Below are 24,523 nucleotides of genomic sequence, written 5' to 3'. Positions count from 1 at the left end.
GGATCAACCATAGCCTGGAACCTACAACCAGATGGACCTCCCTTTAGGAAGCCATTGATTCATTAGGCATCAACCAAGTCTGTGTTCAGTCACAGGTGAGGGCAACTTCTTCATTCTAGAAATCAAGCTATAAAATAGAAAATTGAGAGCATTATCTACACTTGAGATATTCAAAAAATACATTGGATTTGTTTTTTTATAATGGCTGGCTTTAAAGCAAAAAAAAAGTAATTTAGCTCCAGAGACAATATAGAGGTCTCTTCATACCAGACAGGGAACATGCTTGCTTTTCAAACAAAGTGGTCTTTGATAATCTAGTCCCTCATGCCTTCATATTTTGCAGTTACTTGCATGATTTTTCTTGGTTCATGATAGCATTGGACATTGATTGAATTTACCTAGAGATTCTCCATCTTAACAGGAGACATATTTCATTTTCCACTGCCCAGCTAACATATGATCAGCCTGTCTATTTTGTTCTAATCTCTCAGCATTCCTTTATTGTGTCTTATAAAGAACTCTATTCCATCTGGGTAAAGGGAATTTCTGAGCCTTCTGTGAAAGTAAAGTGCACTAACCATAAAGTCATCCTTGGAGAAGGAATACCAGCAATACCCAACTCCAAAGCAATATTTAGGTTCATATACAATGATCAGTCAGCCATAGTGTTCGCCATGGTACCCAGTAACTCAGAATGAAAAGCTCTCTCTTAGGACAATACAGAATTTGCCTCTAACATCTTATTTCTCTCTATTTTTGAGAATATGTAACTCTCTAAAGATATGAAAATCAATTTAGTCTAGATTCATATTTTACATTTCCTCAAATATTTATTTGAACTCATAAAAACTTTATTGACATGATTTGAAAGGTGAAGAATTAAAATATATTCCAAATATTGACCAAAAAACTATGGGAAGTAGCTTAGATGACTTTTCAGGAAAATCCCTGTTTTGCACATTTGTCATATCCTCCTCTAAAAAGAACATCAGATCCCCCCTCAAAGCCACACCCTCCAGATGGTGAACTTATGGACTTGTTTTCTCTACGAGGTGCCAAATATAAAGATAAACAAATGCGGCCAACTAGAAGGAAGAGATATAAATGTACAAACAGTTCATTTCCACTAGAGTCTCAGGTAATTCAGGGAGCTTCATACAAATATATAAAAATTTTAGTGAGCTGTATTCATTTGAGTCCATTCTCTTCTGCCTTAATTCTTCACATCAAGCCTGCAAAAGAAAAAGCAAAGAAACCATCAATTTTTCTCCCGAGTTTTATTAAGGTATGACTAACAGAAATTGTATATATTTATCATGTACAATGTGATGTTTTGATATATGCATGCCTCATGAGATGATTCAATCAAGCAAATTAGCATATCTATCAACTCACACTCTTTTTGTAGTTAGAACATTTAAGATGTTCTCTCTCAGCAATTTTCTGGTATACAATACATTATCATTCACTATAGGTACCATGCTTTACAGTAGAGCCCCAGAATGTATTCCTCATATCTAACTGAAATTCTGCTCCCTCTGACCATTATTTCCCCATTTCCATAAGCCCCTAGCAACCACCATTTACTCTCTGCTTGTGTAAGTTCGACACTGTTGTATTTCACAAACAAGTGAGATCATACTGCATTAATCTTTCTGAACTAATCCAGTGTCCCTACATTAGTCTATCTGCACTTAATCCAGAGTCCTCTAAGTTCATCACTAGCTTAGTTTTTTTTATAGTACTTAAGTTTAAACTCAAGACCTTGTGATTGATTGCTAGGTAGGTGCTATAGCATTTGATCCAGGCCACCAGCCCATAGTCTTCCTGAGATATTTTTAGGGACAACTTATATACCTTCATATGATTTATACAGGGTAAATGGCATATGATACCCCATTTTTATTTGCAGTTACTTGAGTTCATGAATATAAAGTGAACTATGATCATCAACTTTAGGTCTAGTAAGTAATTAAAAACTGAATCAGGAAGGGCTATACAATGAAGGAGTAAGTATAATGTTAAACCATCTCTGAGACAAATTTTCATCCAGGCCTCCAATCAGCTCTTCTCTATATCCATTGCCACTGCCATGTAACTGTAGTTTCCTCCTAGTGACTGGATGGGCTATAATTGCCAGACCTTGGGTATATGACTTGTTTCAGCTAACAGAATGAGGCTGAAGTGTAGTATGCCTGTCTTGAGCCCATACCTTGAGAAGTATTACCTGCTTTTGCCGACCTGCTTATATCTCTATCATTGCTATAACAAGGACATGCCTAGTCTAGTCTTCTGATTCCAGAAGAAACTTGAGAAACATGGAGCAGAACATCTCAGCAAATTGCCTCAACCAGGGCCACTCTAGTGCATAACTTCCAGTTGAGCTGAAGACTTGTAAGTGAGCCTAGCCAAGATAATCTAAGCACAAAAAAATCCATAGCCTGTAACATATATATATATATATATATATATATATATATATATATATGTTCATATGAAGCATTTGAGGGTAGTTTGTTATGCAGCAATAGCTGACACAGTGCCATTTGTTTTCACAACTCTTGTAACTGGCGGATTTTTTTTTAAAAAAACATTATTGACACATTTAGTGTTCTTCTTTGTATGTTTTTCCTTGGCTGAAGCTTTTCTAAGAAGCAGTTCACTTATAATTTTTCATTACCAATGGTGGGGGAGAGGAGCATACAGACAAGCATCCTCCTCTCGCTGGGGCAGAAACTATGGATAAGTACTCTCCACAACCCTTGGTTTTCTTTACTTCAAAGGCTAGTGAATCAAATATTCTTTCTCGGTCTGTCTTACAGTTAGTATCAGCTACGGGGCCAGGTCTGGCCTGTGAGCCCTGAGGAGAAGCCTACAGCAAAGACGTTTTAGAAAGCTTTGCTTTCCTGAATATGTCTGTAGAGATTTCTGGAAAGATCACAAAACTCTATGTATCATTGAACATTTATAGCATTGCTGCGATGCCAGCAGTTTTGTGAGATGAAATCCACAGAGGTTGCAAAAGCGACTTATAAGAAGCCTCACAGCTGATAAATGGAAAAGTGGGGATTTGTAACCCAAGTTCCTGACTCAGATTCCTTCTAGTCTACTAACAAGGGCAGTTTGTGTGGTTCTTGAACCAAAAGGAAACATAGGAAAGTAGTAAAGGTTACAAAACAACATGCTATCACTAATAGTCAACATACCCTCGTGTATTACTCTACCATTTCATTGTCATTTGTTTCTTGTAGTAAGGACATATGAGATCTACTCACTTAACACATTTTTAAGGATACTATACATTCTTGTTGATCTTAGGTATTTCACTTTACATGATGTTCTCTAACTTGTCACATGGTACAGAATGTCCATCTTTTCCAAGGCTGCACAGTATTGTGTTATCCATTTATATCACATTTTCTTTATTCAACTGTTGATAGATATTAAAAGGTTTCTACCTAGTTTTAAGAAATTATACAATTTTGGTCCATACCAGTTCCCAAAAAGAAATATGATACCACCTCATCCCCAGCCCAGGGCTTCTAGGTGAGATGAATATCATTGGCTAGTAATGTCAGCCTTGCCCTGATTGGCAATGCCAGTCCCATCTCTAACCATTCTCTCTTGTGGATCCTCTCTCTGAGTTCATTGGACTAGATATTTAACTGCTTTTGTAACATGACAAGAATATCATGCCCCACCGCTTTTTGCTCATAACTTTTGACTGAAATCTCACCCATCCATGACTCTTCATATAATGCACTGAACCATTATGACTTGATGTGTGCATCATCTGTCTTCTCTCATGTTTCTTCTCATGTTTCCTGCTGTATCTCTCCACCAGTAGGTTATAACCTTATGTAGGATATGAACATGGCCCATTCATTTTTACATCCCATCGCCTATCACAGTACCTGACACGTAGCAAGGAACTAGAGACTGATGAGTTAAACCACTGGAGATAGGTGAACTGGAGTTGAGTTGAAAGGATAGCCCACATTCTTTACTATGAAGCAGTAGGAATGAGTAAGGGATGATAGCTGTAGGAAATCAAGAGCGCTGATTTGGTTTGCTATGTCCTCTCTGGGCTGTCACTTGTATCCTAGGTCCTCGCTGCAGCCCCATAATGGCCAGGTTATGCTCTATTCATCTTACTTCTGTGATCATTGTGCTTGGTGACAAATATGGCCAGTCTCTCTGGCTCAGTATGAGGTCCGTGACAAGTTGCCCTTGAAGCTGAGACATTCCTTGAGCTTCTCTGAGTAGCATAAAAGGGGTGATGATCCATAGCAAATTGTCACTGAAGCATATTCTGTGAAGTGTGATTTCTGTCTGACAAACATTCAGCCTAGGAAGCACCATCTGCAACCCAGAAATGGTCACTATTTATATGATAGGCTTGATACGGACTTTGATCACCATACATCTGTCCAACATAGGTGAAATTGTGGTTCCATTAGGAAATATCATGTAGGCAATTATGACCTTAGAGGAACTGTGCCCTTCCCGTTCACCAGACGTACTAAGAGCTAAAGAAGCCTGGAGAACTCTGGCCAAAAGGAGGATGGAGTAATGGCAGTAGTGTGTAATAGAGGTAGGGAAAATGATAGTGGTTGCACCTGCTTTTTTGTTTTGTTTTTTTTTTTTTTGCGGGGGTTTCTCTTGTTGCTGTTAGTGTTCTTTGGGGGTTTTTTTCTCTTCCAGTACTGGGGATTGAATTTAGGACCTGGGTGCTATATTGTAGTTTTTTCACTCAAGGCTGGCAGTCTACTATTTGAGCCACAACTTTACTTCCAGCTTTTTGGTGGTTAATTGGAGATAAGATTCTTACAAACTTTTCCTGCACATATTGGCTTCAAACTCCAATCCTCAGATCTCAGCCTCCTGTGTAGCTAGTATTACAGGCATGAGCCACTGGCTTCTAGCTTAGTTTTGTGCCAGGCATAACCCCATGTACTCTATACAGTTAGTGCAATCTATAAACTAAGCCTGGTTCTTTCTTCTTTGTAGGAGTTGGGCAGGAGGCAGAACCAAGGAATGGAAGAAGCATGGCAGCTGTCATGTAGATCACCCTGTCTCCCCAGTTCCTTCTCTCCCTTCTAGATTCCAGTAGCCTGAAAAGCCTGGACATGGAACTTTGCTCATGGATATGATCAGATCCGATCCTTTGTGGAGTGCAAAGCCCCAGAGGTTCAGAATCTCTGTCTTTCATCTCATAGGATTCACTGTGTGCTGCAAATGCCTAAATGATACCATAATTTTTAAAAAAATCATGCATCCAGAGTCTTGGGCTCCCTGCTCTGTGTCAGAGATCGAATTTAGAAATAGGAATCAATGGGAAGAAATCCAGAGCTAAAATTGCCCGTGTTGTAAAGCACACTTGTTTGTCAGGGTGTTGGAATGCAAGTGTGTTGGGCAGTCTCCAGGGCCACACTGCATTACCACCTAGAGAACAACTGTCAGCTATTCTCCTGTGTCCTATACTCCTGTGGGGGGCATTTGTAAGAATAACGTAGAAGGTGAGACCCTTGACTGAAAAGTCACTTGCCAGCTACCCTACATATTTTTGTACTGAAACTTTTAAGGTCAACCTCTAGTTTACCGTTAGACAACACACACTTTGGCTGGTGCAGGGATGAGAACACCAAATATCTCCCTTGTGTCACCCTAAGTCCAAGCTGAAGAGCATGTGATGTTTACGCCTTGCCACAACCCATTTATAGCTGTGTTACTCATAGTCACCATGGCCCCACATACATCATGTGGGAAATAAAGGCCACTCAACACTTTTCTGCATTTGGTCCTTTAACCAGATGCTCAGGAGTTGGTACAACAATGACTTCCTCCTGTGTGGTGCTAAATCATAGCACCATAAACACAGTGACACTCAAAATGAACAGAAAGAAAGGCAGCATATTGTGCTATAGTTTCATTTGCAAGCCAATCACATACTCAGAGCAAGCTGGTTCAGATTTGGAAGCATACGTGATAAAAGTGTAGTATTTTTGGCTGCCTCTGGAGTTATAAGGCACATCCATACACATTGTCCCATGTAATCATGACCACACCGTGAGGACATTGTACAAGCTACCATTAAGGCATATAAAGAAAATCACATGCCTGTGGTCAGAAAGATAGGACATACACAGTTTAGTTGTACTTGGGCAACACCAAACCCAGAATATCTTTTATCACAAACAGCCACTCACAAAGTCAATATAACAAAAAGTAAAGAACTTAGACCAGTTTTTCTCCTAAAGTATGAAACACCTGCTAAAATTGAGTTGGCTATATCATGAAGCCTTTTGGTGGCTAAAATATATATTGGAATGTTTCTACCAATAACTATTAAGAAGCAGGGCAGACACAGGAAACATAAAAACCAAGATGTTTATTTTGGCAAATTTCACACCTGAAATACAGTACTGAATTAGCAGTATATGCAGGACATGGAAAATCTGAGGGATGCTCAGGGAAAGGACAATTACATATCTAGGTCAGATGTCATTCAAAGAAATTGAGACAATAGTAAGTAGGTGGACACATATCTGTACTCCCAACATTTGGGAGGCTAAGGCAGGAGGATTGTAAGTTTGAGTCCAGCCTGGGCTACTAGCAATACTCTATCTCAGAAATTAATAAAATAATTTAAAAGAAGCCTTTTTAATGTATCCTATTGAGAATTTCTTGCATTGGATAGTAAGTCAGAATTCAAGGCTGTAGGCTTAGGCACAAACTGTGATTGGCTGGAGGCAAATGATTTTTTTTTAAAGGTGATATCACTAGATGCTGGTGGCTCACACTTGTAATCCCTGCTACTCAGGAGGCTGAAATCTGAGCATCATAATTCGAAGCCAGACCAAGTAGGGAGAGTCTTTTCTCCACTAAACGAGTCAGAAAAAGTTAGAAGTGGTGCTGTGGCTCAAGTGGTAGAACACTAACCTTGAGCAAAAGAAGCTCAAGGATAGAGCCCAGGCCCTGAGTTCAAGCCCACGACTGGCACCAAAAAAGGAGGGTGATATTGATCAAGATGCATTGTACTTATAAACTGACATGTGAAACAGTAACCCTTTTGTACAGCTACTTAAAGATTATCAATTTTAAAATATGATTGGCTTAGTTATATCTTGGAGGGAAGGGCATCATCCATGGGAAATTTCAGAACATCAGAACATCATGGTCCTCCTTATCTTCAAAGGGACCACTAATTTTATTGGGGCAATACTGACTCAAGATTTTCTTACAAAAGCAGAGCTTGGTAATGTCTAAAGGTAGCAACGTGTTAAGTTGAAGAGACTGATGTCTCAACCAAAAGTGTCTTGAGCTCCCCGCAAATGGGAAAAGTCTTTATATATCTTTATGATGTATAAGTGAACAGCTTGAGGACTTTTTTTCTAACAATTTGTGTGTTTGGGTTTTGTGAAGTGCTGGGAATGGAATTCAGAGCTTCACGCATGCTAATTACTGTGAATATATGCTACCAACTGACCTGTACTCCCAGTCCCTTTATGACTTGGGTTTACTATTTACATATAGTTTCCAGCTTACAATGGTTCAATTTAATGTTTTTCAACTTTATGATATACAATCAGAATCATTTGTCAAAAGCAACCATCAAGCCTCTAAAATTTTAAGAAATTTAAGTGTTCAATAACAAGAGTTCAATTAGTCAAACTGCCACAGCCACATTAGCAATTATTATAGACACTGTGATATAATGAATGATAAATGAGATAAATAATACAAACAGGAGTAATTGTGGGTTCATTTATTAAGATGCTAGTCTTTTGCTTTCCAATTTACATGAACTCTTTATATAATTATACATTTCATGCAAAGCACTTTTGTTCATAGGCCTTGCTATTTAATGCTTATATTTTTAAGGAAAACCTTCTTTGTTAGGATTTGAAGAGCTGATTTTGATAGCTGCTGTTAAAGAGGTATTAAGAAAGCTTAAGTCAATATATTCAGTTTTCCCCTCCCCAAACCAGTAATTTTTAAGCTAATTGTTGCCAAATGCTACCACTTGAAGACATTACCGAAGGACTTTACCTATAAAATAAGAAGGTTCTGCTGGGCATGGTGGTACATGCCTTTCATCACTGGTACTAGGGAGACAGAAGTAGGAGAATTCAGATCCAAAGCCAGACAGGCAAAGGCTTAAGAGCCTATCTGAAAAAAAAAAAACAAACAACTAAAACCAAAATGACTGGGGGGAGGGTGGCTCAAGTGTTAGAGCTCTAACCTAGCAAGGCCCTGAGTTCAATCCCCAGTACCACAAAGAAGAAAAAACATCCATTGGATATTTGAAATCTCATTTACCTCAGAATAGTAGTGTTTTTTTTAAAAAAAACTTAGAATAGTAGTTCAGAGTCAGCTGTGCATCAGAATCATCTAGAGATTTTTCTTTTATAATCCTAAAGCCCAAACTGCCCCCAGACCAATTACCTCAAAGTCTCTTGGACTACAACCAGTATTTCTAGTTTCCCAGATACACTTATGTGCAACCACAATTGAAAAGCTGAAGAAAATGAGGGAAAGGGTAACCTTGTTCGAAAATAAATGTACTGATTACCTTACTTATGTAACCGTAACCCCGTCTACATCTTTACAATGAAATATTTTTTGTTTAAAAAGACAACCACAGATTTAGAAGTACTTTGCAGATTTCAGCATCCTAGTGATCTTACTAAATTGCAGATTTCAACTCAGGAAGTCTGGGCTGGGGCCTGAGACTGTGTGCCCAGTAATTTCCCATGAGGGAGGGGGAGGTTGTTGAATCATGGACCACACTTGGAGAATGAAGGATTGTCCTACCCCATAGATATTTGGTTAGGTGGGAAGTATTTGTTATTAAGACCAGAAGGAAGGAATACCACTTACATTCATCCAGGATACTGTCCAGCCCTCATGACAGAGTTCTCCAGCACAAATGGTCAAAGTGCTGAGGTAAAGAAATCCTGATCTGAAGACAACTTTCTAGTGAATGAAATGTTCTCAAGCCTGAGCCAAGTCAGTGCTTTGTGCTCTGGTATAATAAGTGGTTCCTTCTATGAAGCACTGCTGATAAAACATGAGTGATTTTCTGATCAACTTTAATAAGATTAAGAGCCTCTTCTGGGAGATTGAATTTACCCACCTCACTAAATTTGCCTTGTAACAGAGTTTAATGATCACTTGTACCTGGGCTCACTATGTTATCTATCCACATTTTTTTTTCTATTTCAACCTTAGGAACTGCATTTTTGAAGCTTCTTTATAAATGACTGTGAATTAAAGCTTCAACATGGTTTACAATCAATGTATGAGAAAAACTGCTTTAACATCTTTTGCCTTATGAGCCTCTGAGCTGATTTTACAATCCCCCTTTCAGATCAGCCCAGCCTTTACTTCCCAGCTCTACTGCTTTCTACCTATATCATCTTGGACAAATGATCTGAGAACCAATGTTTTCCTGATTGATAATGAAATACTAGTGTTGCCAGGTGCCAGTGGCCCATGCCTGTAACCCTAGCTACTCAGGAAGCTGAGATCTGAGAATCACAGTTTAAAGCCAGCCCAGGCAGCAAAGTTCGTGAGACTCTTCTCTTCAAGAAACTACTCAGAAAAGGCTAGAAGTGGCACTGTGGCTCAAGCAGCACAATGCTAGCCTCGGGAAAAAGAAGCTCAGGGACAGCACCCAAGCCCTGAGTTCAAGACCCATGACTGGCAAAAAAGAGAGAAAATATTAGTGTCATGTTCGTATGATGGTTATGAGGATAAACACATTAAAACATTTAACACAGTACCTACCATATAGTCAGCATGTTCTATTGCTATTATTCTGAGACAAAGTCCCACACGATGCTGATAAACCAACACAGCCCTTCCTCCTCTGTCTTGCTAGCAAGATTTCCAGTATTTATCATCTTAGCTTCAAGCTCTTTGTGGTGCTGATGGGTGGAAAGGAGAATTACAGGAAGCAAATTGAGTCTAAGCTATAGGGGAAAGAGAAGGGCAAAGGCTTGGGCACTCAAGGGACTGTGACACTGTTGAAAAAGAAATGTACTTGGGCTGGGAAGGTGGCTCAGTGGTAGAGCACTTGCCTTGTATGCATGAGGCCCTGGGTTTGATTCCTCAGCACCACATAAGCAAAAAGAAAAAAAGCCGGAAGTGGTGTTGTGGCTCAAGTGGTAGAGCGCTAGCCTTGAGCTGAAGAGCTGAGGGATAGCACCCAGGCCCAGAGTTCAGGCCCCACAACTGGACCCCCCCCCCAAAAAAGAAAAAAGAAATGTACTTATTACCTGACATGTAAGTGTAACCCCCCTGTACATCATTTTACAATAAAAATAAAGACAAAAGAAAGAGAGAGAGAAAAAGCAAGCAAGGAAGGAAGGGAGGAAGAGAAGGAAAGAAAGAAGATGGAGAGGAGGAAGGAGGAAAGAAGGAAGGAAGGTAGCAAGGAAGAAAGAAAGGAAGGAAATCGAGGTGATTAGTCTGTAGATGTCTGGGATAGATGAACTTTGAGATGATAAAGAGAGGAATCTTAGATAATTTTACTGTGTGTTTTGCCATGTACTATAAGTCTTTCTTAGATGAAAATTTGTATCCTTTGTGATGATATTTTTTGAAATTGACTTCTTTTGGGCTGTGGCTCTGTTTTTAAATGTTCCTCAAAGCCCTAACGGTGGAAACCAGAATTCCTGACTATTTGTGAATCCGATATGTCAGGAAATGTATTAGGCTCTATGCATGCATAGTGGATACATCAGACACAGCACTTAATAACTAGAAGGAAAGGCACACAACAGCAAAGCAGCTAGCCCACTGCACTGTGATGCATGCTTCTATATTGGGACAAACACAGGGAGTATGCAAAGGCTTTTTGTAAATAGTATTTAAGCTGAGATCAGATTGAAGGGAAAGAGTTCTCCAGCTAATGGTCAAGGAACAGAAAATTAAAAGATTGGAAAGGAATATTCAAAGGCCTAGAGTTGTTAGGACACTTCTACGAATTGGGATAAATCTACTAGGATTGGAGGAAGAATTGTCCTCAGTAGACAGAAATGCAAGATGAGAAAAGCCTAGTGAGTCTGAGCCAGGGTTTACAGGCTGAAATGTTTGTGGGGAATCGTTGAAAGGATGGGCAACAAGACAGTAACGTTATCACTTTTGTGGGTTTGGGGAGAGGGGCTTTTTTCAAAAAAGATTTCTGGGCTGGGAAGGTGGCTCAGTGGTAGAGCGCTAGCCTTGAGCTGAAGAGCTGAGGGACAGCGCCCAGGCTCAGAGTTCAGGCCCCACGACCGGACCCCCCCCCAAAAAAATCAGATTTCTGGGTTCTGGCAAATAAAAACAAGTTTGGAATGATTTGAGGATCAAAGTACAGAGGTTGCTTTTCTAGGTGTAGCCACACAACCTCGCAAGAACAGTGAATGGATGGAGTTTGTGAAAGTTCTCTTAAAACCAAGAGAGAAACCAAGCTTATGGGAAAGCCAGCGCTTGTTCAAAGGCTATGGCTTGCGAATTGAAAAACAAGGCTCTTCGCCACTGGCAAAAGCAGGAGAGGTTCTCCCTGAAGCATTTCACATCAGACTTCCATGAGAGGCTAAGGAATATTCCCATGGGTCCCAGAAGTATTACTTGGAGCAGTAAAATACAAGACTATTGGCATGTGACCAGACTTGAGCATGAGACTTAAGCAATTCATGCATTTGGAAGGATTTTGTGAGCAGGGAGGAATTTGACTTTAAATCAAGTAGAAACGGGCAGTTCTTCCCATCCCATGGCTTGATTTATTGAACAGAGGAAATAAGCCTGGCGAGAGACCGATCTATTTCTAATGATTTAACCATTAATAAAGCCCTGCTATAAATGGAATGCAGGGGTAGCTTATCAGAGAGCAAAGGAACTTCCCCATTAGTCAAAATAGGTCAGGTGGGGACAAAGTTGTGTCTCCTGGCTGGTTAAGTTAATCAGAGATGACAGGCCTTGTCGTTTATGAACGGATTGAAAAAGGATAGAGAATAGACAAGAGGTTTCTTTGTTTCTTTTCTCAGAAGAATGGCTATTTCAAATGGCATCCTGAAAGGAAAAGAACTGATGATGTTTACCAAAAACCTTTGAGTTTTGTGTTTAAAAACGTCAGTGTGTTTATGTGTGTGTGTGTGTGTGTGTGTGTGTGTGTGTGTGTGCATGTGTGTGCCTGCGTGCAGGCGTGCACACACACATGTGCACTCCAGTAAAAGAAAAAATCCTATGCTTTTCCTGGGGAACTCCTGAGGCTGGATCATTCTTTTTCATCTAGAATTAATGAAACTCCAACCCCTGAGGAGGACTTTTTTCCTTCCATTGGTTTGACTGTAATGATATCCTCTGCTTTTTTTCTTGTTCTCAGAAATCAAGAGATAGCAGGAAATCTACTGCATATGGGAACAAGCTGAAGGAAGAACACAGTTTCCAATGTATTCCTGAAATGCTGGATTTATGGCTCCTTTCTAGATTTTCTTTTTCTTTTATTTCTTTTTTTTTTTTTTTTTTTTTTTTTTGTCAGTCGTGGGGCTTAAACTCTGGGCCTGGGTGCTGTCCCTCAGCTCTTCAGCTCAATGTGAGCACTCTGCCACTTGAGCCACAGTGCCACTTCCGGTTTTCTGGTGGTTAATTGGAGATAAGGGTGTCCCGGGCTTTCCTGCCGGGGCTGGCTTTAAGCAGTGATATTCAGATCTCAGCCTCCTGAGTAGCGAGGATTACAGGCATGAGCCACTAGCGCCAGACTAGATTTGCTCTTTTTGGAGACTTCCCCCTAATGACTTCAAGAAGGGAAGAAAACATTTTCCCCATGCTCAGGCTACCTCTTGCTTGGAAATGCTGTACTTTACAAGGCTCTCTCTCTCTTTCTGTTAGAGAATTAGTGAAAGTGGCTTTGTGTTTGGAAATGATCTTTCTAATCTCTCCCAAGATAAATAACACTTGGTTTCTCAAATACACATAAGAAGGTGTGAGTGATAGGGATCCATAGAAATGAAAGGAAAGTAGGCATGAGTCACCAATGTCCAGCCTTCTTCTGCCCCCTTTTAAGCCCAGATGGCTATTGTTTGGATTCCCATGGCAACTAGTAACTCAATATCTCTTGTCCCAAGTCCTATCTTAAATAGGTAGTGGATCGGGGCTGAGTCACCCTATACACACTGTATGGCTTTCCAAGAATGCTTGGCTGGTTTCCATATTTGGAGACTTTCAACAACCTTAATATTCAGCCAGGGAAATACTTTCCAAAGCAAGAAAGATTTCAGTCTGTTTATCAAAGGAAGATATGAGAAACAGTTATATCAGAACCACCCAGTGAGCTAGGGAAACATACAAATCTCTAGGCCTCTCCTTTGCTGGGAGTTAACTAGTCAGAACTGATACCCAGGCGAATCCAAGTGACTCTAACATGAAGTCAGTTCTGTAAGAGTAGTGCACATAAGTGCTCCACTGTACTAGGGAGAAAAGTGAGGCCAGAGCAGTCACAGGACTTCCTCCAATATGGCATAACTAGGCAGTATAGAAGCCATGAGTCAACTTACGCTGTGTGACTTTTAACCATTATATCGTCTTGCTCTGGGACTAAGATAACTAATATAAATTAAATGATTCTCCCCCCATATCCAAGTCTGGACATCTTAACTGTTCAAAACTGGTTCCTGTTCTTCAGTCATAATATTTGAGTAAAGCCATAATGCTGCCTATTGTTCAGCCACATAGCTGTGATCTTTTGCTCCTATCTGCTGTTGTACTTGGAAAGTGTTCAAATTTAGAACCTCTTTTGTGATTTACTTCCACTACTTGGATATCCATAAAAGCATGCTTGAATGAAGATGATCAAACCCAGGTTTTTGTCTCAGCATGTCTTTGGATCCTGGCAGAGACATTCTGAAAAGTATTTTCATACAAGATTGAAAAAAATACTTCCCTTCTGTCTTTCCAATCATTTTATCCAGAGATCTTTCTGTATTATGTCTTACAACTGCATGTAAGTCTAAAATAATCTCAGGAAGCTTAAAAAGACAGCTCAGTGGTAGGCTACATTTGGCCTGTGGGCCCTGATTTGCCAAGCTTTGGTCTGTAACAGTGTGACCACTTAATAAACATTTATAGAAATTAATGTTGTATCCACAAGGTTAAGCAACTGGTAGGTAAGTCAGTGCCATTGAGAGAATTTCTCATCCTTTACATGAGATTGTACCTGTGATTTGCAAAACACATTTGACTCACCTGGAGCTATCCTATCTGTCACATGGACAGTCAGCTCGGGATAATGACTAAGACTCAGCCACCCTGAACTGACTCAACTGCCACACTGTCCAGTTATGCCATGTGGAGAAAGACTGGTCTGTACCTCTGTTTTCTCATCTATATAATAGAGCTCTTCTATGTATTACTCATTTGAGTCTCACAAGGTATGGTGCTCTGAGTAGTGTCTGACCATTGAAAGCACTACAACAAAAATTCACAATTACTTCATCACTGATTCTTAATATATCTGAATTGCAACAAAGAAATCTGGCCAGGTTTTTTCCCTCTACATTTGAATACTATCTATAACACTATGGGGAGGGTGGCAGGACAGTCATGGGATCTTTGAATATCCTAAACAAACTAGATTGATGCCTGGATCAAGGTCAGTGGTTCTCAAAGTGAGGTCACCCCACCCCCAGGAGCAATACCCCCAGAAAACTGGACACAAATGCAAACGTTGAGTCTCATCCACAGATCTACATTCAGTAGATTCATTTGGAGATTAAGGCCAGAAATCTCAGCTTTGGCAATCCCTCTAGATGATTGTAATGTACATCAAAGTTTGAGGACCACCATTCTAGACTTATCTAAAAGGAGTTTCCTTCTCAGCCTCCCACAGGATGCTGTCCTTGGTGCTGCCCTATCCTCACTTCCCTCAATGAGTCAGTTAAACATAGGAAGAAGTTTGCCTCTCAAATTGTCAGGTCATGCATCCAAAGCCAGCCTGAAGAAACAATGATACTCTTCAATGCTACAATGTAAACCTTCAACAAACTCCTTAGGTTGGAAGGATACGTGCCTGCCAAAATTCACACACAAAATTCACGGAGTTGTTTTGATTTTTAGTAGAGATACCTTTATATATATATATATATATATATATATATATATATATATATATATATATATACATGTATGTATATATACATATATACATATATATATACACATACACATATGTATGTATATATACATATATACATATATATATATATATATATATATATATATATATATTACCTAACTCTAGGTTCTTGGTGTTTTAACTCCTACATATTCTGTGAAGTTCGCAGCAATGATGAAGATAGCCAGTGGTCCCAGTATGCACAATGGGAAAAGCTGCAGAATTGTAGCAGGTAATGAAAGACTGATCCAGAGCCAAGAAACAAGCTTTAGCTATCAATCTTCAAATTTCAGAACTTTCCCCCCTTGTGAGAAAGAAGATAACACTGAATCTGGACTTCACTATGAGAAGATAATAGTGGGGCTGGTGACAAGGCTTCAGAATCATCATGATGTCTTTGCTTTGTTACCTAGGCTGGTCTAGAGCATTATCAACTGTTCTGTCTTATCTGGACCTTGAGCTCCTATGCACTGGGAGCCCATGCCAGCCAGGGGATCACATACCAGCTGGGTTGGTAGGGTGGTAGTTGGTAGCTTGTCTTGCTCCTGGCAACAGAATGTATAATTGGGCTATAATTGGATTGGATTGGGTTTGGCTCCGAATGGTGCCCAAGCTCTGTCTCCTGACAGATAAGAAGCAGTGAACTTTGTATGTGATTCTACAGGGAGTCCATGACATCATTTCTTGGCTGTTGGTGATGATGGAGAGCTTTCCAGAAGAGTTGACCTTTAGCATGGTGATATGGGGAGCGAGACAAAGAGCAGTTTTCTCTGGATCCATTTATTCTAAAATTAAGCACGATTCTGCCTCATTTCCATAATCCTGGAACAAACATGTCTTATGTAGTATGCATGTAATGTCTTCTTCCATATGTGTATAAAGATTACACTTAAGTATGACTTTTTAAATTAGGCAATAGAACCTTGGTGTATCTCAGTGGCAGAGCACTTTCCTAGGATGTGCAAGACCCTGGGACTGATTGTCAGGACATTAAAAAATATCTAATTAGGCAGCAAGAGAACAATACAGGTAGACATTGAGAGAATACATTTTCTATTAAGTGCATCTATAAGTAGAGTTAGGTAGATTAACCTTGGATATCTCTCCAGGTTGGTGAATGAAGTCCTTCTGGGTATAAGCAGAGTCATTATCAAGTCAGTTTTGACCCTGTAGATTGGAACTAATTTCCCCTCCATGTCACCAGTTGCAGACTGGTCAGTGATCTTACCTTATTGCTTAAAAGGGATTTTACCTATTTTTTTTTACAAATAGACCTAAATAGACTTAAAATCCACTTCCTCTAGAGAATGATGACAAGACTTGTCCCCAGTCTTTTTTTTTGGGGGGGGGGGTCCAGTCATGGGGCCTGATCTCTGGGCCTGGGCGCTGTCCCTCAGCTCTTCAGCTCAAGGCTAGCACTCTACCACTTGAGCCACAGCACCACTTCCAGCATTTTTATTCTTTTTGCTTATGTGGTGCTGAGGAATCGAACTCAGGGCCTCATACATGCAAGGCAAGCGCTCTACCACTGAGCCACCTTCCCAGCCACTTGCCCCCAGTCTTTTAGCACATGTGAAGTTGAAAGTCACCTAAGAACCAACTGCAAATTCAATCCCTGCCCTACCTAGCTCACAGAACTGTCCAGCAGCTTGAAAGGGAATGAACCCAGAAGTAATTGTGAATATTAATGGTATTGCTATCTTTAACCTCTGGCTACAAGATGTGATTTTGTTTTCTTCCACAAAGCTCTTAAGGAACCTCTGTTTCTTTATTGTCTGACTCACAATGCCCTTTAAGCAGCCATTTCACACAGGCTCCAAACTGTCAGGTTAGCTGGCATCTGTATTTATTAACAACAGTCTGCCTGGTTCCCTCTCATGTGTCTCTCAATTGTGAGGCATATCAAAAGAAAAAGAGGGAGAAACTGCTCCTGTAGGATTTTAATAATTGGACATTGGATACGAATGAGCATAGCTCAGACAAGATGTCATAGAGAAGACACCCAGGGCACCACTGCATGTTCAGCCTGACACAACTCTTGGGTTTCCCCTACCACCAGGCCAGAATCCAATAGTACATAACACATGTATGAAAGATTATTACATGGGTAGGGTCACTCCTTCTGGCCGTCAAGCCCATCTGAAATGCTCAGGAAAATGATGTATGTAACCCATTTGCCTTTTCCTTGGGATTGGGGAAACAGCAGCTCAACTGTCCAAGTGTTTCTTCAACTGATTCTCTTCGGAGAACAACCAGAAATTCTAAGCTATTTCCTGGTTAAAAATTGGGGAAAGAAGAAAATCCCTTGAAGTCTCCAAAGCAAAATGAAAGTGCTCAGGTGCTAATCATGTTGCTGGGCTCTGGAAACCAGGGCCACCGCTGTAGGTTTTGAAAACTGGAGCTACAGTGCCTCCTCCAGGAGAAACAGGACATCTGCAGGTTAGAAATAAGCTCACCATCCCACACAAGCTTTGGCCCTTTAAGGGAGGTGCTGCCAAATGAATACTTGCAAGCACTTCGGTGAGCTCAGAATCAGTAAGGATAATTAATGAGTTTTAATTTTCAGTGCACTTTCTTTCTATTGCCTAGGGAACTATGCTGAGGTACTCCTTACACAGTATTTCATTTCAAAACCAACCCATTCCTGGTCTTTGAAGAAAGTGGCAAAAGGTAGAAGAATTGCAGGTACTGCAAAGGAAAAAAGAAAAAAACCTTCTGGATCATACCTGGTGTATTGTCTGAGTCACCTCAGTGTTTGGTACCCCTCTTAAGACTGGTATTTCTGGTTTTGGTCAGTTGTGGGGCTTGAACTTTGGGCCTGGGCACTGTTCCTCAGCTCTTCAGGTCAAGGCTAGCGCTCTACCACTTGAGCCACAGCATCACTTTCAGTTTTCTGAGTGGTTTATTAGAGATAAGAGTCTCATGGACTTTTCTGCCTGGGCTGGCTTTGAACCGTGATCTTCAGATCTCAGCCTCCTGAGTAGCTAGGATTACAGGCATGAGCCATGGGCGCCCAGCTAAGGGGACTGGTATTTTTATTGCTATATATTGTTATAGATTTGGTTCAGAGTGGTTAAGAGACCCCAAGTTGCTGAGTTCCCATGATGTCACAGAACTGGAAGTGGAGTGCTGCCAGGTCCCACTGTTCCCAGGATATACTGTGCCCAGTGGTTGCTGTCAGGTAGGCAAATCTTGAGGCAGGAGGCCTATCAATGCCAGCTTACACAGTCCCAGCTGGCTCTGCTGTTATCACCCTACTCCCTCCAGCAGACTCAGAATGAGTACCCATCAACAGAGACAATAGTCAAAATGAACATTACTGTGCTTCCCTACAAAACAGGAACAGGGAACCGAAAAGCAGAAGACTAGACTTTTAGATAGATACTAATCTTAATTCACTTGCTCCTGGGACTCAGATTACATTGCTAATAGGTAAGTATCCTTATATTAAGTTCTTTCCAGTACTTATATTCAATAATTATTAACCATTGATGTTATTAACTATTAATGTTATCATCAGTAGCCCTACTATATGTAGAACTCTTTACATATTATATATCTTAATGCCTTGGCACTATTGGCCTTTGTGGTGGGGTTGAGCTATGCATTGGGTTGGTTACGGCATTCCTGGCCTTGACTTTCCACATGCTAATTGTTCTCCGCCTAAGCCATGACAACCATAAATGTCATCAAACATTACTAAGTGTCCGTTTAGAATAAGGATCAGAATATTCCTCCTGTGAAGTAGGTTATTCTCTCTCTCTCTCTCTCTTTCTCTCTCTCTCTCTCTCTCTCTCTCTCTCTCTCTCTCTCTCTCTCTCTCTCTCTCTCTCTCTCTCTCTCTCTCTCTCTCTCTCTCTCTCTCTCTCTCTCTCTCTCTCTCTCTCTCTGTTGTCTGTTGGTCATGGGGCTTGAACTCAAGGCCTAGGCACTATCCCTGAGCTCTTCTGCTCAAGGCTAGCACTCTACCACTTTCAGCCATGGTGCCATTTCTGGTTTTCTGATAGATAATTAGAGATCGAAATCTCACAGGGACTTTTCAGCCCAGGATGTCATCGAACCACGATTCTCACATCTCAACTTCCTGAGTAGTTAGGATTACAGGTGTGAGCCACCGGCGCCCAGCTGTTTTCTCATTTTAAGATGAAGAAACTGAAACCAAGGGATTATGTAAGTCATAGAATAACAAAACAGGCCTGCAGCCCCTACTCTGCCACATTTCTTTCAGTAGAATACCTGTTTGCCAACACCCTTTCTGGACTCTTCGTTTGTCACCTCCATCCTGCTCTAGCCCTTATGTGCCTTCTCACCTCCTCACCCAACTTAGTGGATGATGTCTTATCATCTACCTCAAATGTAGTTGTGATTGGCAAAGTGAGTACACTTAAGAAATGAGCAGATCCATTCTAGACCTTTTACGTTGTTTGGGTGCAGTGTGAAGTAAAAGAATTCAGCCAAACTAAGTTGAATTGGAACAATGGTTGTGCAAACAGTCAGGAATGAAGAAACCTGTTTGCTAAGTTTTCAGGACCTGATTGTTGTCTCTGGAACTAAAAGGCAGCTGTGGTTCCTATCATTTGGATCCAGAACTTGGCGTGAGACTAGAGTTAGGCAAGAAAATATGTATTCTTTGTTAAGGATTCAGTTGTGCCTACCTCTCTGGCTGTTTTTCTAGCTGTCCAGAGGAATTGGTGTGAGCAGCCTTTGTGCCACCTGCCTGGACAAAAGAGATTCCAATCTGTTAGCTACTTCATCAAAATTTCTCCCAGTGAGAAGCCAATTGACTCACTCACCTGAGATTACACCAGCCACCACCCCATCATCTGCATAAAGCCCTAAACCAGAAGGTGTGGAATGATCAGTTCATGGGCAAGGAAGAGAGGCGAGGGAGCCCAGGTGAATATGCATGTCTTGATTTGCTCCTCGTGATACTTTCTCAAATGCCACAGCATGTGCAGGAAGTTGAAACGAGCAGCCTTGTCACGATGCAGCCCAGCCTGATTAGACAGCCTGGAATTCACTTCCCCAGTGTTCTGCGTGGGCTGCATACAGCGTGAGAGGGAAGGAGAGAAAAGACTTCATGACACAGAGATTGCTGCACCATAAACGACACAGACACGCCTGACAAAGCCCTGGCTCATCCTGGAAGCAAAGGCAGGCTCAGCAGATGCCTAGCCTTCCTCCGCTGCAGTTGTGTTAGGCGGGGCATGCACAACCCATGGTATCCTTCCAGGGCTATCATCAGTACTGTTCCCATGTCCTCTGCTTTCCTCACTCCTCCCTTCTTTCCATCTCTTCCTTTCATGCATCCTCTGATACTGGTGAGCATTAACCTTTCCTTTTTCCCCCCCAAGACTTTTAAAGAGAGCAAATTCTTTGTGCTGCCATGCAGTGTGTTAACCCATTAAACTTTGAACTGAGCTGGGTGCTCTGACTCCTATTTGATTCCTCCATGCCTGACATCCTCAGGTAAATGTTTCTTTGGCTCCTTTATGCTTAATCAAAAGCTGGCTGGCTGATCAGATGGATGAGTGAATAAACAAGCAGGCAGTCAAACAAAGAAATAAATAAGCCAGCATGGGAAAGTTCGGTTTGGGTGTGGCTGTTGTGAAGGTGCCGGCCTCTGGGCTCTCTTCAGCTTTTGCTTGTTTTACTCTGACTCAGCATGATGAAAAAATTGTAAGGACTCACACTAAATGGACAATTTTGAAGAATACAGTGGGTGTTAGTGATGAAAAAGATGGACTGTGGCGTATGACAGATGTTGGTATGTCATTCTTCCACCACCCCCTCCCCCATCACTTCCAAGCTGAGTGACCTGGGTCAACTTGTATAAACGCTCTTTGCCTTCATCCCCCCACAAACTGAGCACCATGGTATTGTGCTCCATGTACAAAAAGTAAATGAAAGAATTTAGATGGAACACAAGATGCTCTGTCAAACAGGCATAACAAGCATATAATCAATATTGATGCTCATGGCAACAATAAAAATGACATGAAATCAGTATTGGTGCTGATATACGTGTGTGTGTGTGTGTGTGTGTGTGTGTGTGTGTGTGTGTGTGTGTGTGTGTGTGTGCTGGGGTTTAAACTCAGGTCTCGTGCTCTCTCAATGTTTTCACTCAAGGCTGGTGCTGTCATTTGAGCCACACCCTCTACTTCTGGTGTTTTACTGGTTAATTGGAAGTAAGAATCTCATGGATTTGTTTGCCTGGGCTGACTTCAAACCTCAATCCTCAGATCTCAGCGTTCTGAATAGCTAGGATTAAGGCATGAGCACCAGCACCCAGCTCTAAACATTAATGCTTGAAAATATTTGGTGAGCAGCCAAGATAACCTACTGCTTTCTGATATAATTGATACAAACATATCCTAAAGAAAGTACTTGGGTTTGAGGCCTAATACTATAACTCAGGGATAGTCTATATCCCTTAGAGACATTATTTTACTTATTATTTTAAAAACAAAATTGCGGTTGAGTCCTTTATTCTTAAGTCTCTAGTTACTATAAAGCGAATAGGTATCAGGCTGTTAATTGTTGTATTTTTTTATTATCATCTTAATGTCTGTAAAATGAACTGCAAAGATTGCTTGGAGAGTAAAGTTTCCAGCAAGCTGAACCAGATGTTAAAACTTCAAGCACACATGCCAATATCAGTATTATTCTCGGCACCATTGATATCTGGGGGCTAGCTCATTCTCTTTTGTAGGAGGCTGTTCTAGGCGTGGTGGGATATTGAACAGAATCCTTGCCTTCTCCACCAGATGACAGTAGCAATTTTACCCCTTACCACACTTGTGACAACCTGAACTTTCTCCAGACATAGTCAAATGTCCCTTGTGAGGCAAAAATCCACGTAAATTCCCATGTATTGAATGAAGAGCCATTGAGTGAAGAAAACCATTCCATTATTTGGGGAGCAGGGCACATGATGGTTATAACTGTCCCTTGGCCCATAGAAACTTACATGCCAGTGTACATAAATCTGCAGAATTGGGTCCTGAGTCACCTCTGCCTTCCATCAGGCTGGCCAGAGCTGATGTATTCTCTGTTCTCATCTACTCCCTAAACGATCTCTCACCAAATCTAACAACCTCCTGAGAATCCACATCCCAGACCCTCTACAGCTATGTTTTGACAGAAATGATGCAGGTTACTTCTGTGTATTTGCTGTGGAGAGACCTTAAAGCAATAGCGACAACTCAAAGCCTCTTTGTGATCACTCTGAAGAGCACTTTACACCTGCACAGGCTGTTACCAGGGCCTAGATCAAGTGTTTTGCCAGGGAAGAAAACAAATGAATGAAATCTTAATGTGGTTCAGAAGCAAATGCAGAACTTGTCTGTCTTCCAACCGAGTGAGGAGCAAGAAAAACACTATCACAAATGAAAAGAAATACGGCTTCAATAGAGAGTGAAAAATCTCAGCCTCCAACCATTTCCTTCTGAGAAAGTAAATAGAGCTTGTGTAATTGGGTCAAAGCAGAGAACATGTCAAAATTGAGGACAAAAAAAATTTCCAGTAATCCACAGAGAAGACATTGGGAGAAGCTCTTTGATTTTGGTTTTCTTTTTAGGTCTAGTTGTATATAAATCAGTAAGTCAGTCCTAGGTCATTAGCAGAGGAAAAAGGTTATGAAGTCATGATAAATCAGAGACTATGAGAAATCAATCATCCTAGTGCTAAAGGCTTTAAAGCAACATGAAAAGCATTCTTGATAAAATGTATAGTGGAAAGGCAAGATACAAACTGTATAATCTGGGCACTGGTAGCTCACACCTGTAATCCTAGTTACTCAGGAGGATGAGACCTGAAGATCACAGTTCAAAGCCAGCTTGAGCAGAAAAGTCCATGAGACTCTTACGTCCAATTAGCTGGAAATTGAACTGTGGCTAAATGTCGTAGAGTGCTACCCTTGAGCACAAAATCTCAGAGGCAGTGCCCAGACCTTGAATTTAAGCCCCAGGACTGGCATCAAAAAAAAGAAAAGAAAAAATTATACAAATATTGTAAATGGTGCTATGTCAGAAAAAAATAGTTTAAGGAGAACTGGTCCCATGAACTCAGTCATTACTCATCCTATGTGTTGTACTTTTGTAGCAACATCTTAATCCTTCAAAACTGCCCTATGTATTTCTGCTTTTAGTGAAATGACAAAACAGGGACATAGAACACTCAAAGTTGTAAATATAGAGAGAAATTAGATCAAATTGCCCTGTTGTTAGCATCCTGTTCCTATTGTATCCCATGTGTAAATGCAGAGGAAAAGACTGGAAAGGGATATATCAGAATGAGTATTACACTAAGATGAGGATCTTCTGGGTAACTATTTTTATTATTTTCCGGTTTCTGTTACATTGTTATCATTTCCTTTCTTGTACAAATAAATTGTTACTATGCATTACCATTTGACAGAGATGATATTTCCATTCACTAACAAATTTAATCTAAAGTTTACAGTGAGGTGATATAAAGGCATGTTCCCCAAATATAGAGCTGCTAATATTGATTGACTGGTCAGTTGGTTATTAAATTGCAATCTTATTTTTTAAAATATTTCTACATATAAGCATTCTAAGTGCTACTTTCCATTCCATAAGTTTCAATATATTTTTTCTCATTAATCTCCAAGTATTTTCTCATTTCCCTGGTGATTTTTCTTGTTGACTCATTAGTTTGAATGTGTTGTTGGAGTCCATCGCATTGTGAATTTCCAAACTTCCTTCTGTTATTTATTCATAATTTCATTCTGTTGCGGTCAGAGTACAGATTTTTGTATGTTTTCAATCCTTATAAATGTACTGACACTTTTTCTCTGTCCCAAAATGTGGTGTGTCCTGCACAATAAATATTCCTTGTGCACTTGAGAAGGACTTGGACTCTGTTGTTGCTGGGCTGAGTGTTCTATAAGTATTTATTAGGTATGTTTGATTTATCATGTTGTTCAAATCTTCTGTTTCCTTGATGATCTTCTGTCTAGTTGTTCTAGACAATACCAAAGGTGGGATATTGAAATCCTCAGTCATTATTGTTAGAATGTCTATTTCTCCCTTCAATTCTAACAGCTTTTGCTTCATGTATTTTGGGGATCTGTTGTTGAATGCCAAACGCACTTCTTACCAAGTATCTGGGTCTATCAGTTGGTCCTCTTGCCAACACTCAAAATTAGTCCTTGAATCAGCAAGAAGGATAGCGATGCATAATGGTTAACATTTAACAGCAATGAGAACCTTCTGTTCTCCTCTGTCAGAGATGACTCTGGGTGACTGCTTGGCAAATATATCTTATCTTAAATATTCTTCGAAAAATAAAGCCAAGAAGTGCTTGAAAATTAAATTTCCTTCTGGTCTTACACATTTT

General features: G+C 40.5%; 1 protein-coding gene across 2 annotated transcripts in view; it reads right to left on the bottom strand.

Moving 5' to 3' along the window:
- Window positions 1-827: 827 nt before the first annotated feature.
- Window positions 828-24,523, bottom strand: part of Smpx (small muscle protein X-linked) — a 54,855-nt gene continuing 31,159 nt past the window's right edge. Inside the window, exons 5-6 of one of the 2 annotated variants that reach the window (XR_011376079.1) lie at window positions 8,053-8,172; window positions 828-1,232 (exon numbers count right to left, since the gene is read on the bottom strand). The gene's annotated coding sequence lies outside the window, so the exon portion shown is untranslated. The remainder of the gene's footprint in view (window positions 1,233-8,052; window positions 8,173-24,523) is intronic. The other variant, XM_070040723.1, reaches the window with a different exon arrangement.

This window comes from Dipodomys merriami, unplaced genomic scaffold, assembly GCF_024711535.1.
Source record: "Dipodomys merriami isolate MVZ:Mamm:240054 unplaced genomic scaffold, mDipMer1.0.p SCAF_3, whole genome shotgun sequence".
In the NCBI taxonomy this organism is placed as follows: Eukaryota; Metazoa; Chordata; class Mammalia; order Rodentia; family Heteromyidae; genus Dipodomys; species Dipodomys merriami.
Note: the sequence above shows the minus strand (reverse complement) of the source record. Positions and strands in the feature narration are given on the sequence as shown.